Source organism: Periplaneta americana, chromosome 7 (assembly GCF_040183065.1).
Source record: "Periplaneta americana isolate PAMFEO1 chromosome 7, P.americana_PAMFEO1_priV1, whole genome shotgun sequence".
In the NCBI taxonomy this organism is placed as follows: Eukaryota; Metazoa; Arthropoda; class Insecta; order Blattodea; family Blattidae; genus Periplaneta; species Periplaneta americana.
In genome coordinates, this window is record NC_091123.1 from 183,622,228 (window position 1) to 183,639,738 (window position 17,511).

Here is a 17,511-nt window from a genome sequence, read left to right on the forward strand (position 1 = left end):
TTTACTACTTAACATTTTGTGCGCGCATGCGCAATAATCAAACTTGCTTTGTTTGTTACTATACCATATTTTGGAACGGAGGGAGTAGAGGAAAATGTGTGTATGTATTTATTTATTAACACTACAATTGGGTATACACCCGGTGGTAGTGATATATAACATACAATAATACCATTACAATTATACAGTAATTACAGCAATAAAAATAAAATAAAATAAAATAAACCTAAATTTAATTTCTAACTATAAATAAATAGATGCAATAAACCTAGGACCATAAATAAAAACTATTCTATAATAACACCTAACAATAAGTAAAAGTAAATCTAACTTATAAGTACTTCTATTTCACCCAACTATTACTAATTTAAGTAATTACATATCACCTTACTTACATATCCTCTTAATTAATTACATATCACCTTAATTTATTTACATATCAACTAAATTACATATCATCTTAATTAATTACATATCATCTTAATTAATTACAAATCACCTTAATTAATTACATGAGTCAACTTAGATAATTACACTGCACCTACAATTACATTTTCAGTCTAATCTTCTCAACCTTTTATTAAATGTATTGATTTTGAGAGGACAACCCTGAAAGATTGCCACAGGTAAGCTGTTCCAGTCTACTATTGTGCGGTTAAGAAAGGAAACTTTTGCCAGGTCCGTTCTTTGTTTTCTACATTTAAACTTCCTAATATGATCTGCCCTTTCTAAATATGATGTTGTTGCTAATCTAGCATTGATATCGGTCCATGCTTTGTGTCCCATTTGTGCCTTGAACAATGCGGTGAGTCTGGTTTTTCGTCGCCTTGATTTGAGAAGTTCCCACCCTAAGTCTTTTACTATCTCCTCACCATGTCCCTTCCCCATTTTGACATATTTTGCTGCCTTGCGTTGGACCTTTTCTATTGAATCGATTTGGTTTTGTCTGTACGGATCCCAACCTACTGCTCCATATTCCGTAATTGGGCGAACAAGGGTTTTGTACGCTAATTCTTTTGACCTTCGGTTTTGACCAACATCCAAAAACGTATTTAAAAATAGGCTTAAGAACTTTACTAATAGACGGTAATTATACACAGTATGTAAAGGGTGTAAATGATATTTTGTTATTGAAGTGTTGTATCAGTGAAGAATTATGTTGTGTCAGTGAAGTGTGTTGTGTAAGTGAAATGTGTTCCTGTCAGTGAAGCTTTATAGTTTAAAGTGGCAGTGCAAAGTATTTGAACAGTGAAATGTTTTTGAAGTGTTAGTGAAATCAAGATAGAATCAGTGAAATGTGTCGTAGTTCCAGTGCAGTGAGTGAGTTGACAGCGAAATGAGTGTAATGTGGAAAGGTACTTGTGCAGATATGAACATATCATACTCATGGGTTTTAGTTCGAACTTAGGTTTAAGATACAAATTAGATTTATTTTAAATGTTATTTAAGTGATCGTGCTTCATTTAATTTGGGATATTCCCTGTTATTATTATTATATTAATTATTGGTGTTATTATTAACTGTATTTTTAATTAACAAGTTTATTATTGTCATTATTGAGTGTAATTAGTTACCACTGCCACCGGGTATATACCCATTGCAGTGTGAATAAATACACACAGAATACACACACAGATTTCTTCAGAATACGCATAGAGAAATGTAGTGCTTTCCAGGCTTTCCTTATGGTATTAGTGACTTGTTCCTCCCACCCCAGTTTGTTATTTAAATATATACGTAGGTATTTACAAGTGTTAACGTGTGGCACCGATGTACCATTCAGCTGATATCTGAGACATAGCCCACATCTCTGGAGTAACGGTCAGCGCGTCTGGCCGCGAAACCAGGTGGCCCGGGTTCGATTCCCGGTCGGGGCAAGTTACCTGGTTGAGGTTTTTTCCGGGGTTTTCCCTCAACCCAATATGAGCAAATTCTGGGTAACTTTCGGTGCTGGACCCCGGACTCATTTCAGATGTTGATAAAGCGTCGTAAAATAGCCTACTAAAAAAATCGGAGACATATTTCTTTATGCGTTCTACAAAAGGATATTAACTTACTTTTACTGACATTGATTTTCATTATATACCAGTATTAATTATGGTCCTCCAGCTGCATTCCTTTGGACATCATCAATTTGTGTAACATCAATATTTTCTGGCTCGGATATCAGCTGTTCAGTCGCCATATTGAATGTTTATCCAATCCGACGTTTCAGAAACACTTATCGAATAAATAGCGCTATCGAATAGATATCTGACGTTCTAGAAACCGGCCATTACTAAACTATTTTATCAGTGAATAATACCTATTTGTTCAGGGTTTCCTTAGCGTTTTATTGTGTCATTTATTTCCTAATTAGGAATTCTCTAATCATTTGGTGAGCATAACCATCACAATAGTTATAGATAAGGCGAGACAGTTGCTATACGCACAAAACTTTTGCGAGAAGTAGGTCTACTTGCCATTTCAGTTTATGTTTGTAACTAGTATAATATTTCCGTAATATTTACACTGTGACATGCTGTTTTTAATAAATCTATTAGAACAGAACAACTAATAACAAATGCTCACAGATCATAGAAATAATTCTTGGAACTGTATCTTTGTTAATTATGAAGACACTGCGTTGAATATTCATCTGCTACTGACATTTGCTATTGTTAAGAGAAACCCTGCCATTCAACTTAATTTTCCTCACAGACGTTAAGCTGTCACTCCCATTAGGGTAATAGTGTAATGTGATACGATAATCTTACTATGATTCAGAACTCTGTGACAAGGTCTCGCGTACCTAATCCTGAACGTGTGCCTGAAGATTGAGGATAACTTCGGACAACAGGACCATAGCACGCAGCTCGATGGGGAGTAATAGGACATCAGCGTCGGACTGGCAACTACAGTATGGTTGATCAGTGTTGCATTTAGATTTAGATTTATGTATTTATTTTGCTAATAATTGTAACATAAAATATAATATATACAGAAAAACTTTAGCTCACCCCTGAAAGAATAGAACTCGTGCTCAGGGGCGGATTCCTGAATTGAAATTAATAATTTTACAATACAATTTGTCTTATGTCTACTATGCATTTTGTAGTATATAAATTTTAATTTACAATTTTTCAATTTTTATAAAATCCATACATAACTTTTTAAATTTAATACTAGAACTATTAGAATTGACAAGATTAGGATATTTAAATATAAATTTGTTATATGTTCTTGGGCCTACTACTATGATTAAATACTGTAACAGTGTTGCATTTTGGTTCAAATAATCTTAAAGAATTCATACCTTTTGTTTCATAAGTATGAGAATACAATTCAAAATTATTTCGATTTTTATGTATGAATTTTATTAATACAATGTAATAAATTTGTCTTACGTTAAGTACATTAAAGTCTAAAAACAAACTTTGAGATGGAAAATCAATAGGTTTATGAAGACATACTTTAATTATTTTCTTCTGTAATAAATAAAGTGGATTAAAATTGGATTTAAATGAGATAACCCATCCTACAATTCCATACATAATTACCGATTGAAATAAAGTTAAATATATTGTACGTAATAAACTTATTGACAAGTAATTCCCCAATAAAACAAAATAATATATTATTTTACGTAATTTATTACAAAGGTAATTAATGTGTTGGTTCCATTTTAAATGATTATCGAAAATTATGCCTAAATACTTAACTTCAGATTTGATCAGGCTTATCAAATTAATTGAGAAATGGCTCTATTTTCTAAAAATAAATTCGCTTCAGTAAAGAAACTTATTTTATGTGGTGCAGATTTAGTGACATACAAAGTATCGAAGGATATTTTTATCACTTCCTTTATGTAAATCTAAATTATGAATTTTTTTTATCGTGTAACGTCTATATTCGATCTACATTAACAGTAAAATGGAAATATTTGGTGAAACGGAGATTGTACTGGTCGTCATGGAAATGCTTACGTCACGTCCGGTGAACAATAATGTGAACGAGTCCATTCCTATACATCAGGGGAGTCCGCATATATATTCAGCGAACTTGGAAGAATTCGATAGCATTATATTAAAAAAAATGTTATTCATTTGTCCTTTGACATGGACGCTAACAGACGCATGCAGAATACATGCGTAACTAGAAAGTTACTATAACGTTGCACAATGGGCCAGAATATCAATCTAGTTGGTTTTTCTCCACTGTAAATACTAACCAGATATCTGCACTTCAAAAATCCGCGATGCAGAGAGGGATTCGGAAAAATTAACAACAGTACATACTAGAGTTGTAGGATTTAATCGATTAATCAATCAATTTCTGTTGTAAGATTAATCGATCAAAAATATTTAATCGAATAATCGAGTCGATTAAAATTAATCGGTTGTAGTTGATATTAATTATTATTATTTTGTTAACACAAACTCATACTAAAAATTCCGACAATATTTCTCTCTCGAAAATTGCTTACTTAAAAGCACAATAGCATTGTTATTTTCTAAATGTAAACCAGGTACCGTTGGAAAAATATTTGCACAAACACTTCAGAAAGAGATGGAGATATGAGGACAGTGACCTAGTTTACCTCTAGCCTATTGAAAGTTGAAACACAATGCGAAACCCTTATTAAGTTTTATGGTTTTCCAAAAAAACTTCCACTTGGTTGTCAGCACTTCTTCCTAGCATATGAAATATATACTTTTCTGGTCGTCCCTTATAAAATAGCCATGTCTACACTGTGTGCAAGTGAGGGCGTAACTATTTTTTTTTTTTTTTTCCTAAAATCCGCTGTACTTTTGCGGGTGCTTGCAGTTTCCGTACTGAGTTTGAATATGACGGTTTTGTGTTCAGTTTGATAAAGAAAAAAAAATCCGTTTTCTGTGCTCTGTGAAAAGTGTAAACTTCATTATGTCATATGAGACTTTGAGAGATAAACTCGGTGAAACGTTTGGATTTAAATTGAACGGTCATGAAGAAATGCTTGACAGAAAAAAAGTTTTTTTTTTTTCGTGTTTAGTGATGCAGAAAACATTGTTACTAAACGCAGAGCGGCACTTAATTCGGAGCATGTGACTGCACTCACATGTTTAATTTAATTTGATTGACAATGTTATTTAGTCCGAAATAACTTTTTTCACGTATTTTTTTAAAATAAACTAATTTCGTCCATTGTTGTGGACGCGTTTTGCTTCTGCTAATTTAATTTAATTTAATTTAATTTAATTGACAATGTTATTTAGTCCGAAATAAATTTTGACACGTATTTTTTAAAATAAACTAATTTCGTCCATTGTTGTGGACGCTTTTTGCTTCTGCTAATTTAATTTAATTTAATTTAATTTAATTTGATTGACAATGTTATTTAGTCCGAAATAACTTTTTTCACGTATTTTTTTTAAATAAATTAATTTCGCCCATTGTTGTGGACGCGTTTTGCTTCTGCTAATTTAATTTAATTTAATTTGATTGACAATGTTATTTAGTCCGAAATAACTTTTTTTACGTATTTTTTTAAAATAAATTAATTTCGTCCATTGTTGTGGACGCGTTTTGCTTCTGCTAATTTAATTTAATTTAATTTGATTGACAATGTTATTTAGTCCGAAATAAATTTGACATGTATTTTTTTAAAATAAACTAATTTCGTCCATTGTTGTGGACGCGTTTTGCTTCTGCTAATTTAATTTAATTTAATTTAATTTGATTGACAATGTTATTTAGTCCGAAATAAATTTTGACACGTATTTTTTCAAATAAACGAACTTTGTGCATTGTTGTAAATGCGTTTTGCTTCTGCTAATTTAATTTAATTTAATTTAATTTGATTGACAATGTTATTTAGTCCGAAATAAATTTTGACAACACGTATTTTTTCAAATAAACGAACTTCGTGCATTGTTGTGGACGCGTTTTGCTTCTGCTGATTTAATTTAATTTAATTTAATTTGATTGACAATGTTATTTAGTCCGAAATAAATTTTGACACGTATTTTTTCAAATAAACGAACTTTGTGCATTGTTGTAAACGCGTTTTGCTTCTGCTAATTTAATTTAATTTAATTTAATTGACAATGTTATTTAGTCCGAAATAAGTTTTTTCACGTATTTTTTAAAAATAAACTAATTTCGTCCATTGTTGTGGACGCGTTTTGCTTCTGCTGATTTAATTTAATTTAATTTAATTTGATTGACAATGTTATTTAGTCCGAAATAAATTTTGACACGTATTTTTTCAAATAAACGAACTTTGTGCATTGTTGTAAACGCGTTTTGCTTCTGCTAATTTAATTTAATTTAATTTAATTGACAATGTTATTTAGTCCGAAATAAGTTTTTTCACGTATTTTTTAAAAATAAACTAATTTCGTCCATTGTTGTGGACGCGTTTTGCTTCTGCTGATTTAATTTAATTTAATTTAATTTGATTGACAATGTTATTTAGTCCGAAATAAATTTTGACACGTATTTTTTCAAATAAACGAACTTTGTGCATTGTTGTAAACGCGTTTTGCTTCTGCTAATTTAATTTAATTTAATTTAATTGACAATGTTATTTAGTCCGAAATAAGTTTTTTCACGTATTTTTTAAAAATAAACTAATTTCGTCCATTGTTGTGGACGCGTTTTGCTTCTGCTGATTTAATTTAATTTAATTTAATTTGATTGACAATGTTATTTAGTCCGAAATAAATTTTGACACGTATTTTTTCAAATAAACGAACTTCGTGCATTGTTGTGGACGCGTTTTGCTTCTGCTAATTTAATTTAATTTAATTTAATTTGATTGACAATGTTATTTAGTCAGAAATAAATTTTGACATGTATTTTTTTTAAATAAACTAATTTCGTCCATTGTTGTGGACGCGTTTTGCTTCTGCTAATTTAATTTAATTTAATTTGATTGACAATGTTATTTAGTCGATCTGTGAATATTTTCTCGAGTGGAAAGGGATCAGTGATCAAAAAAGTTTGGGAACCACCTACAATGTGGCTAGTTCTTCCAGCTGCCGAGAACACTACAACATTTTAAGATTCACTGTGGATTTACGGTGACAAACCTTAATTGAACACAACCCAAGTGATGTTGCCTTGTACACTCGAAGGTGAAGAGCTGGTTCTACACATTTCTTCCATACACACCCAAGTATGAGCACACAGAGGCAGGTACAGGTAATCTTTGTTTGCATTCGTTGACCTTAGTCAACATCTCAAACTGCAATACTGAAAGCATTTCTTAGTGGCCTGGAACTTCTTTGAGTTTTAGGTTAATACTTGAAGCGAATACCTGTTATTGGACACGTTGCATTACGTTGTTGAAGGAGACAGTGAATTTTAAATTGCACAAGTTTTTTTTTTCTTTTTATATTAGACTCAGTTTGCAATCAGTAGCCCCGAGTCCGATTTCTTCCTTTCTTCAGAATAAAAAAAAAATTCTTTCTGTGCTTTGTCGAAGATGCAAAAACAAATAAATGTTGGGTTGAGTACTAGAGTGAATTCGCCACATACCTTTTCGCTCTCCCAATCAACTTAATCTTTTACAAATCTACGGTCACGTTCATTAGTATCGGTATCTCATGTCAGTGGTAAGAATCGGCTGTAAGTGTTCAGAAGATTGATTCTGGATTTGGGATGAAACTCAGTACCGAATTTGACTTCCTGTAACTATGGCAACGGAAGTTATTTCTGATAATTTATTCGTCATTATGTGTCCAAGCAAGTTAACGTCCAGAACTATATTTTTTACTCATAAGGCCCGGTATTATAAATACTATTAATCTAAAATTAAACACACTAGAAAAATACGAAATATATAAACACACAAAAACACATTGAAATGAAATTCTCAGCACACAACTCAATTTCAGAACACACACTCTTTGACTGCACATTACACTACACAAACACACCCCCACAGGAAACACAAACAAAAGGCGCCAAGACCACACCAACCACTTCTGAAGATGGCCAATAACAGGCTGAAAGTAGTTAACTAGGTATTGTAATATTTAACACGCGAAAGAAAAATAATATATATTCCGAAGTGATATAGTGTTAAAAGTTGTGTAATCAAGATGTCTAAAGGTTAAGTTAAACCTAACTAAAGGCCGGTATTACAAATGCAGTTTAAACCTTACGTTCAGTTTAAACTCAAGTTTCTTGTTGTGCTTCGTATTATAAATCTTAACTACCAGCTAATCTTGAGTTAACTTGAGTTCAACTTGATCGGAAGTCGTCTGCCGTTTAAACTGCAGTTCAACGCTCAACAGTGTAAGATGGCGGTTTCCGCTATAGGCCTACGCATGGATATGACATGTTTTCCAAGAACTTATGAGTAACGATAAAGTGATCACTATTACTGAACAACTGAGAATTTTTCGAAATAGAGTGCACCACTTTGACATAGGCCTATAAATGAACATGAGTTTTAAGACAGATTCAGGCTTTCGAAGCAGACAGTCCAACCTTTCAGAATTAGGTATTATTACGATGTACCGTCCACGCCTGTGGAGTAACGGTTAGCACGTCTAGCCGCGAAACCAGGTGGCCCGGGTTCGATTCCCGGTCGGGGCAAGTTACCTGGTTGAGGTTTTTTCCGGGGTTTTCCCTCAACCCAGTATGAGCAAATGCTGGGTAACTTTAGGTGCTGGACCCCGGATTCATTTCACCGGCATTATCACCTTCATCTCATTCAGACGCTAAATAACCTAAGCTGTTGATAAGGCGTCGTAAAATAACCTACTAAAAAATTATGATCTACCGAAGTACATATGATATTTCTGTGCAGGAATTCTGCATTACTATATGGTGAAGGATGGATAGAAAGGAGAAAAATTCTGTCCGGTACCAGGACTCGAATCCGTGTTTTCAGCTCTACGTGCTGACGCTTTATCCACTAAGCCACACCGGATTCTAATTCCGATGCCGGATTGAATCCCTCTCAGTTTAAGTTCTACCTCTCTGTTCCCCTTTGGCGGCCTACCTTCATGTACTGTGTCACAGAATATGTGACAATGGCACAATGCCCAACCTATGTACAGAGGTGCACTCATTACGAGTGACTAAGTGGCCGGGATCCGACGGGATGAGCGCCGTCTTGAATCACTAAGTGATTACTTAAGCTTATCATATTATTATGATGTACCGAAGTACAGATGATATTTCCGTGCAGGAATTCTGCGTTACCATACTTACTTACTTACTGGCTATTAAGGAACCCGGAGGTTCATTGCCGCCCTCACATAAGCCCCCCATTGGTCCCTATCCTGAGCAAGATTAATCCAGTCCCTACCATCATATCCCACCTCCTCAAATCCATTTTAATATTGTCTTCCCATCTACGTCTCGGCCTCCCCAAAGGTCTTTTCCCCTCTGGCCTCCCAACTAACACTCTATATGCATTTCTGGATTCGCCCATACGTGCTACATGCCCTGCCCATCTCAAACGTCTGGATTTAATGTTCCTAATTACGTCAGGTGAAGGACACAATCGTGCAGCTCTGCGTTGTGTAACTTTCCCCATTCTCCTGTAACTTCATCCTTCTTAGCCGTAAATATTTTCCTAAGAACCTTATTCTCAAAATCCCTCAATCTCTGTTCCTCTCTCAAAGTGAGAGTCCAAGTTTCACAGCCATACAGAACAACCGGTAATATAACTGTTTTTGACAGCAGACTAGATGACAAAAGCTTCTCAACCGAATAATAACAGGCATTTCCCATATTTATTCTGCGTTTAATTTCCTCCCGAATGTCATTTACTGTATATTTGTTACTGTTGCTCCAAGATATTTGAATTTTTCCACCTCTTCGAAGGATAAATCTTCAACTTTTATGGTTCCATTTCGTACAATATTCTGATCACGAGACATAATCATATACTTAGTCTTTTCGGGATTTGCTTCCAACCCTATCCCTTTACTTGCTTCAAGTAGAATTTCCGCGTTTTCCCTAATCGTTTGTGGATTTTCTCCTAGCATAGGATATTCACGTCATCCGCATAGACAAGAAGCTGATGTCACCCGTTCAATTCCAAACCCTCTGTGTTATCCTGGACTTTCCTAATGGCATATTCTAGAGCGAAGTTAAAAAGTAAAGGTGATAGTGCATCTCCCTGCTTTAGCTCGCAGTGAATTGGAAAAGCATCAGATAGAAACTGGCCTATACGGACTCTGCTGTAAGTTCCACTAAGGCACATTTTAATTAATCGAACTAGTTTCTTGGGAATACCAAATTCAGTAAGAATATTATATAAAACTTCTCTCTTAACCGAGTCATATGCCTTTTTGAAATCTATGAATAACTGATGTACTGTACCCTTATACTCCCATTTTTACTCCATTATCTGTCGAATACAAAAAATCTGATCAATAGTCGATCTTCGTTACCATATGGCAGCCGTGGCGAAAAGGCCATGGTGCGCCGAGCCACTGTGTAAGCTGCAACGTGCATAGCTCCTATGGAGGGAGGCGGACAACCGAAGGGGAAGTTAATGTTTAGGACGTGTAACGAAGAAAGAAATGAACAAGAAAATATAGGACACATTATCACAACCTAAAATTAACTGTCTTCAGAATGTCTCTGCGACAAAGTTTCAAAATCAGGAATTATGTCACTTACTGTCAGTCGTAGTTGATCACGAAGGTATTTGTCTGTCAGTCGTGATCTAAATTTGATTTTTACTATTTTCATTGTTGAAAATAATTTTTCACAAACGTAAGTTACAGCGAACATGGCTTCAACAGAGCAAGCGAAAGAACGAAGCTTCAAATATTTATTTTTTTCCAAAGATTTGAAAAGTTCAATATCTGTAAGTCCTTACATCTAGCTTTCATTTAACGTCACATTGTAAATCTGTGAGTTTAAATTGAAAATCTAACCGCATTATTCGTACATGTGCTGTAAAAGAATCGACGTACAGAGATGATAATGGTAGTAATAATAATAATAATAATAATAATAATAATAATAATAATAATAACACTTAACCTTTTAATGTTTCATCAGTAACATGTAACTTATAATGCCGTTTTATGTTATACAACCGTTTTCATAGTAATATTTGTGAACAAATCATACATTTAATATTTTCATCATATTGTAAGCAAAAGAATGCGTCCTCCCATCCTACTTGAAACTTTCGTTTTTTATAGAGGTACATGGTTTCGAGAGAGATATTGCGACGATACGCCACTCGCAGGTCCGAGACAAATACAAATAGAACGGAGTTTGAATCCAGTGAGTGAGAGGGTGGGGGTTGTAGGTAGGAAGCGAGAGAAAAGCACTGCGAGCCACAATGTGCTCGTGAGTCGCATTTTCGCCGCGGCTGCCATATGGTGAGGAATTGGTAGAACGGAGAAAAATTCTCCGCTTCAAAAGAAGAAGAAAAAGAAGAAATAAATAATCAACATGATTGCTTCATTGTTCGTACGGAAAGACTACGCAACGTGGAGTTTTTCAGAGAACTGAAGCATTAACAGTAGTTGTTTCTCCACGTGTTCGTGAATGTTCACAAACCTCAACTTCCTCGTTCCTTTTGCATGCTGTGTGTTTTATTTAGCCCATATTCCCTTGTGTTGCCCCCCAGGAGATGGCACGTTTGTCTTGGTTCCGATTAACAGCAAGAACACATGTCCTGTCTGTCCGCTATTTGGTTTGTGTAAAGATCTCCAGATATTTGTAACCAAGGCAACCTGAACAGAGCTCCAAGTGCTAATTCTGTTGAGGAACGCGGGCGAGGGGTAGCGACCGGAAGCAAAGTGTAAGGAACAGAAGAAGCAAGCCGTACGCGTTGTGTCCCACGTGTTATCAGCCACACTTGGAGTAATTGGGGTGAACCATTCCGCCTCTTATCGTCTATGCAGCTGCGCTCTCACGCTAACCATTGTCACCCCTCCCAGCAGATTATTAAAACCATGGGGGTTCCCACATGCGCTTGTATTGTCAGCCGATAGCCACGTCGTGAAACCTGGACACTCGGAAAGCGTGTTAAATAAAAAATTATGGTACTAGTATGTAATAGTAATGGTGAAAAACAAAATAATAGTGATAATAGAGTTATTATTTGTAAATTTATATAATTGAATCGATTATTATTATTATTATTATTATTATTATTATTATTATTATTATTATCATTATTATTATAACTATTTCTTACCAGTGTTTATTATTGTCATACTAACATTATTTATCCAACTTTCATTATTTATTTTCATGTTGTTTTATGGCCTAGATATTAATGTAATAACTAGACTTCGTTGCATTGCCACACGCAGCATGCAATCAGGTTGCCGATGTACGGTAGTATAGAGGTGAGCGACCGCCCGGTCTCGTAGTACAGGGACATCATTTTATTTTTACTTGCATTTTTATTGTACCTGCATTTCTGAATGTACTTCACTCCCACCCCTTCACTAATGTCCTTGCTCCCGTCAGACACACAGACTTTCGGCCGCTGTTGCATTCGAAGTTTTCAAGCACTGAAATAAACACTGCAGTGTATAGTGTGTTTCAGAAATATGGTTGCGTTTTCTATAGAAGAAAGAATCTATATTAATAATATCGTACTAAAAAAATATATTCAAGAAACGATAAATTCAATTTCAGAGAATATGCTTAAAAATGTTTTTAAGAATATGCATAAAAGAATTGAAGCCTGCATTGTAATGAACGGCAACCAATTTCATCAATTTATTTAAAAATTCTGATTAGCTTATTTTGAATTGAGGTGGCTAGAAGCATAGGAATGCTAGTGACATTTGTAATAACATGAGTTAAGTGCATCCAGTGTAAGCTAAAGTATCTAAAATTTTAGTGGCAAAGGGATATTTTAATCGCATCACACATTAAAATTTAAATAAAAATTTCACCGATTTTACGAAAGCTTAAATATTTAAACCCCATTTTCTCAAAAGTAACTTAAGTGCACTTACAGCCCTTTACTTATGACCCCTCAATTTAAATGCACTCTCTATATTGTATGTTAACACCAATAATTAATATGCTAAATAAAGTAGACATTACATAACGAACATAGCCGCCTGAAAAGTTGAGTTTTTGAAACAAAAAATGTTACTACTCTACTGTATTTTAATAAATTCCGTAAAAGTGATGATCAAACTGAAAATCGTAATATCGTATTTCCCTACAACATAAATGGATACACTACTTTTCTCTCCTCCTATACCTAGTAAAATGATTTGTTTACATATTGCACTAGTAACATCAAACTCCTGTAATGGAAGGGGGCAACAATGTTTCCGAGTATAGCCAGGTTAATGTTAAAAATGTTGGTAAAAATGAAGTGATGTCCCTGTATAATAGTAACGGTAAAAAAATAATAGTGATAATAAGGTTATTATTTGTAAATTTATATAATTGAATCTATTATTATTATTATTGTTATTATTATTATTACTGTTATTATTATTATTATTATTATTATTATTATTATTATTATTATTACTACTACTACTGTTTCTTACCAATGTTTATTATTCTCACACTAACATTACTTATCCAACTTTCATTATTTACTTTCATGTTGTTTTATGGTCTAGACCAGGCCTGCACAAGGTTTGCGCTCTCCGAGCCGGCTCACAGCTCACGAGCGGAATGCAGATATTAGCTGCGCTCTGTATAAGGATGGATTGGAAGAAGGGGTGGATCTCGTACAAAATGTACACAAAAGGAAGTACTAGTACGAGTGTTTATGAAATGAATTCCCGTTCAGTGTTTGCAAAACTATCTTGGACTATTATTAATTAATAAAGAAATATTTATTTTACAGAAGTAATAGAAGTTCTATAGCTACTTAAATGTACAATATCATTTTGTTATATTTTTATTTATCAGTACATCAAAACGAGGTTTTATGCTGTTGGCAGCTGAAAGGAACAGTAGCCTACTGATCGTAATGAAACATCAGTTACAGATGTTCGATGTCTGCCTTTATTAAAGTTGATTATAGAAAACAGTTGCTCACAAATATAAATGTTGAGCCAAACATAGCAATCATTTTCACAACCAGTCTGTGTAGTCGTGGATATTATTGCTAATGTTTAGTCTTGTAAAACTCAATCAGGCTAGTAGTATTATTCAAACGATCTTTAGCCCTTAAGTCACATCGAAGACCAATAAGTTCGAGCTGTAAATCGTTAAATGTTATGTTCCGTCTTTTAGATTCCTCCATACTGTACTGTAGCAGTAGGTAAGCAACGTGAAACAGTTACTGAGAATAGGCCTACACACTGCACTCCTCTAGATAACTGAGTGGTCGTTTCCCTCTCCTCTACCTATAGCAAGTCTATGTCATTCTGACGTATCTTCCTCTCCGTTTCGGCGAGCGGTAAACACCACTCTCCCGCTCCGAAAGAGCGCGCGCGCTCGTTGAGCGCTGTTTGTTCAGGCCTGGTCTAGATATTAATGTAATGACTATGTAACAAATTGTATTAAATTAGAATTAGTCTGACGGGGCGGAAGAGAAGGCCTATTGGCCTTAGCTCTGCCAGACTAAATAAATAAATAAATAAATTATTATTATTATTATTATTATTATTTATATTGGTTTACATCCTAAATCATGTAGGCCTACCTCAATTTTAGGTGAATCGTAGAAATATGTCTGGATAATGGGACGTATGTTTTGTTTGTATTTTAATGCAAATGCTCCAATATGAGTAAAAATTAATAAACCATATACAGAATGTTTCCGAGGTGGTGTTACAAACTTTCAGGGATGATGGCGAAGGGCATATATATCAATTTGAGATTAGGAACCATGGTCCGGAAATTACTGAGTCGAAAGTTATAGGCAAAAATAGTTGTGTGGAAATGGAATTGTAATTTGGCACCACGTGCCCTCCTTCCCTTAACCTTTGGAACAGTCGTGGAAAAATGGTATGGGCCGGATATCTCCTACGTGGGTACTTGTCCCGATACAATCTGTGAGCTTGTCTACTGTTCCCATTGGCTCATCCGTATTCGAAAATCAGGTCTGCTTATTCCGCTCTCGTGTACTCCTCCATTTCACTAGGACTGATCGACTGGACACTGCAACTTGTACACATACACTGCTGTCTACAGACGTGCATATCAGGACCGACCATGTCCGTTACACATTACGCTATCTGCATTGCTTTAATGTAGTTTCCTGTCCCCATCCCTCAGACAGCGTACTGAATGGAATACTGTAAGTAGACAACGTAAACAACGTTAGATGAATACAGTTTGTGTAAGTTGTACAGATAAATACACATAAATAAGGTGTACAGAGGAATAAAATTATTTCATTTCCACACAACTATTTTTGCTTGTAACTTTCGAATCGATCATTTCCGGACCAGGGTTCCTTATCTCAAATTGATACATGTGCCCTTCGCCATCATCCCTGAAAGTTTGTAACACCACCTCGGAAACACTCTGTATATTTCGGTTATTTTCTGATGATTTTTGTACTACTATAGTCCGACCATCGGATCTGTGCCCCCGTAAGATATGCGAACTGAACTTTAATTCCTTTTCAGCCTCGGCAATTCATTTCTCTCCCTGTATTCCTATTTCTCTTTTTTCTATCCCTCTCTCTTTCTCTCTCCCACTACTCACAATTTTGAGCCTTCTTGCGGGACAGTTTATTTGCACTTGCAGTCAACTCAACATGAATACTGTATGTAGCACGGAGTGGTGAAAGTAATATTATTAACCAAGTAATAGCATTTTGTATAAGTCAATCAGCGTCATTAGATACTTCTTAAATTAAATTATGAATAAGTAATAATTAACCTTAGAGTATTATAAGCAATATTCAAGAGACATGACACTGTTTGATGGAAGTTTGGCAACATCGCTATTCGGCAAGGTTCGTGGCCTGCTGTTTGACGTAGTGGGAGAGAAACGGGTGGAATGGGGTGAGTAGAGGCGTTAACTTTTCCAAGAACGACGATGACGCTGAAGGTGCATAGATCCGATGGTCCGACAATACTTGGTGACATTTGGCTTGACGAGTTGGCAACTCCGCTCTTGTTCTGTGTATTCGTAGGCAGTACTTTACTGTGTATTCGTAGGCAGTACTTTACGTCATGAGATCATGACAGCACAACGGACATAGAACCCCTGTGCTTATGAGTATGTGGAACTGATGCATTTGGCTGGAACGGTTGAAGTAGTCGGCACCTTGGAAACTATGACGTTTGTATTTGGATAGGCTATAGTACCTTCAGTCTTTTACTCTTACCCTTCAGCCAAGTGTTCAGTGTAGTTACTGGAAATTCTCAACGTTGAAGAATTGCGGTTCTGAAGACGCGCCGAGTACCTAGGCCGCCTTGACATGTGAGCTCGTCCTTAATATCAACGAGAGTTATAATACGTCATATGCAAAGTGTCTCGACGCGACCTTGTACACAGTATGTTTACGATTCCCACTTTTTATAACCCTTATTTAACGACGCTGTATCAACGACGAGGTTATTTAGCGTCGATGGAATTGATGACAGTGAGACGGTATTTGACGGGCTAAGTCTTAGGGCCTGCCATGAGATTACCTGACAAAATTGTTTCACTTCTCTATCAACAAAAATGTAGCCTACTGTATATCCCAAAACCAGCATGGCTTTATTCCTCATAAATCTACAGCAACTGCAGAACGGTGTGCTCTATACTTCTCGATTGATATTACATCTTAAATATTGCGGCTTGCGTTCAGTGAGTACAAATTTCCCGACGGCTGGTTTATTCCATCAATCTACAATAGCACTCAAGAACTTATGTAGATGTAATTGGCTATTTCTTACGTAAACGATACTAATCGCAAGCTGATTAAAAGCACATTCACAATGAAAATCAAACATAACCGTAACATAAACAGAGAAGTTTGCACCCAGGTACCAAATGGGATCATTTACAATGATTCACACAAACACTGACATTAACATTGCCGTTAGACGTTAACATGAAAGTTTGCGAACTCCAAACTATCATGCTTATGCTTACGTGATTTGCAAACAGAACACAATCGTGGAGCGCTGAAGTATACGACAGAATATGAGGAAATGACCCGTTGTTATGTTTCCATGGTTACCAAGTATCTATACGGTTATATTTACGTTGCCATCGTGAATGTTGTTGATTTTAGCGTAAAGTTTACATTTTTAAGTTAAGGCTTACGTTATGTTTAATTTTCATTGTGAATGAGCCTTAAAGGCTTATTCACAATGAAAATTAAACATAACCGTAACATAAACACAAAAGTTTGCGGCCAGGCTATCAAATGGGATCATTCCCAATGATTCACATAAGCATTGACATAAACATTACCGTAAGACGTTAACATGAAGTTTGCAAACTCCAAACGCTTATGCTTACGTGATTTGCAAACAGAACACAATCGTGGAGCACTGAAGTATACGACAGAATATGAGGAAATGACGTCGTTGTTATGCTTCCATGGTTACCAAGTATCTTTGCGGTTATGTTTATGTTCCCATCGTGAATGATGATATGACTTCTTGATTTTAGCGTAACGTT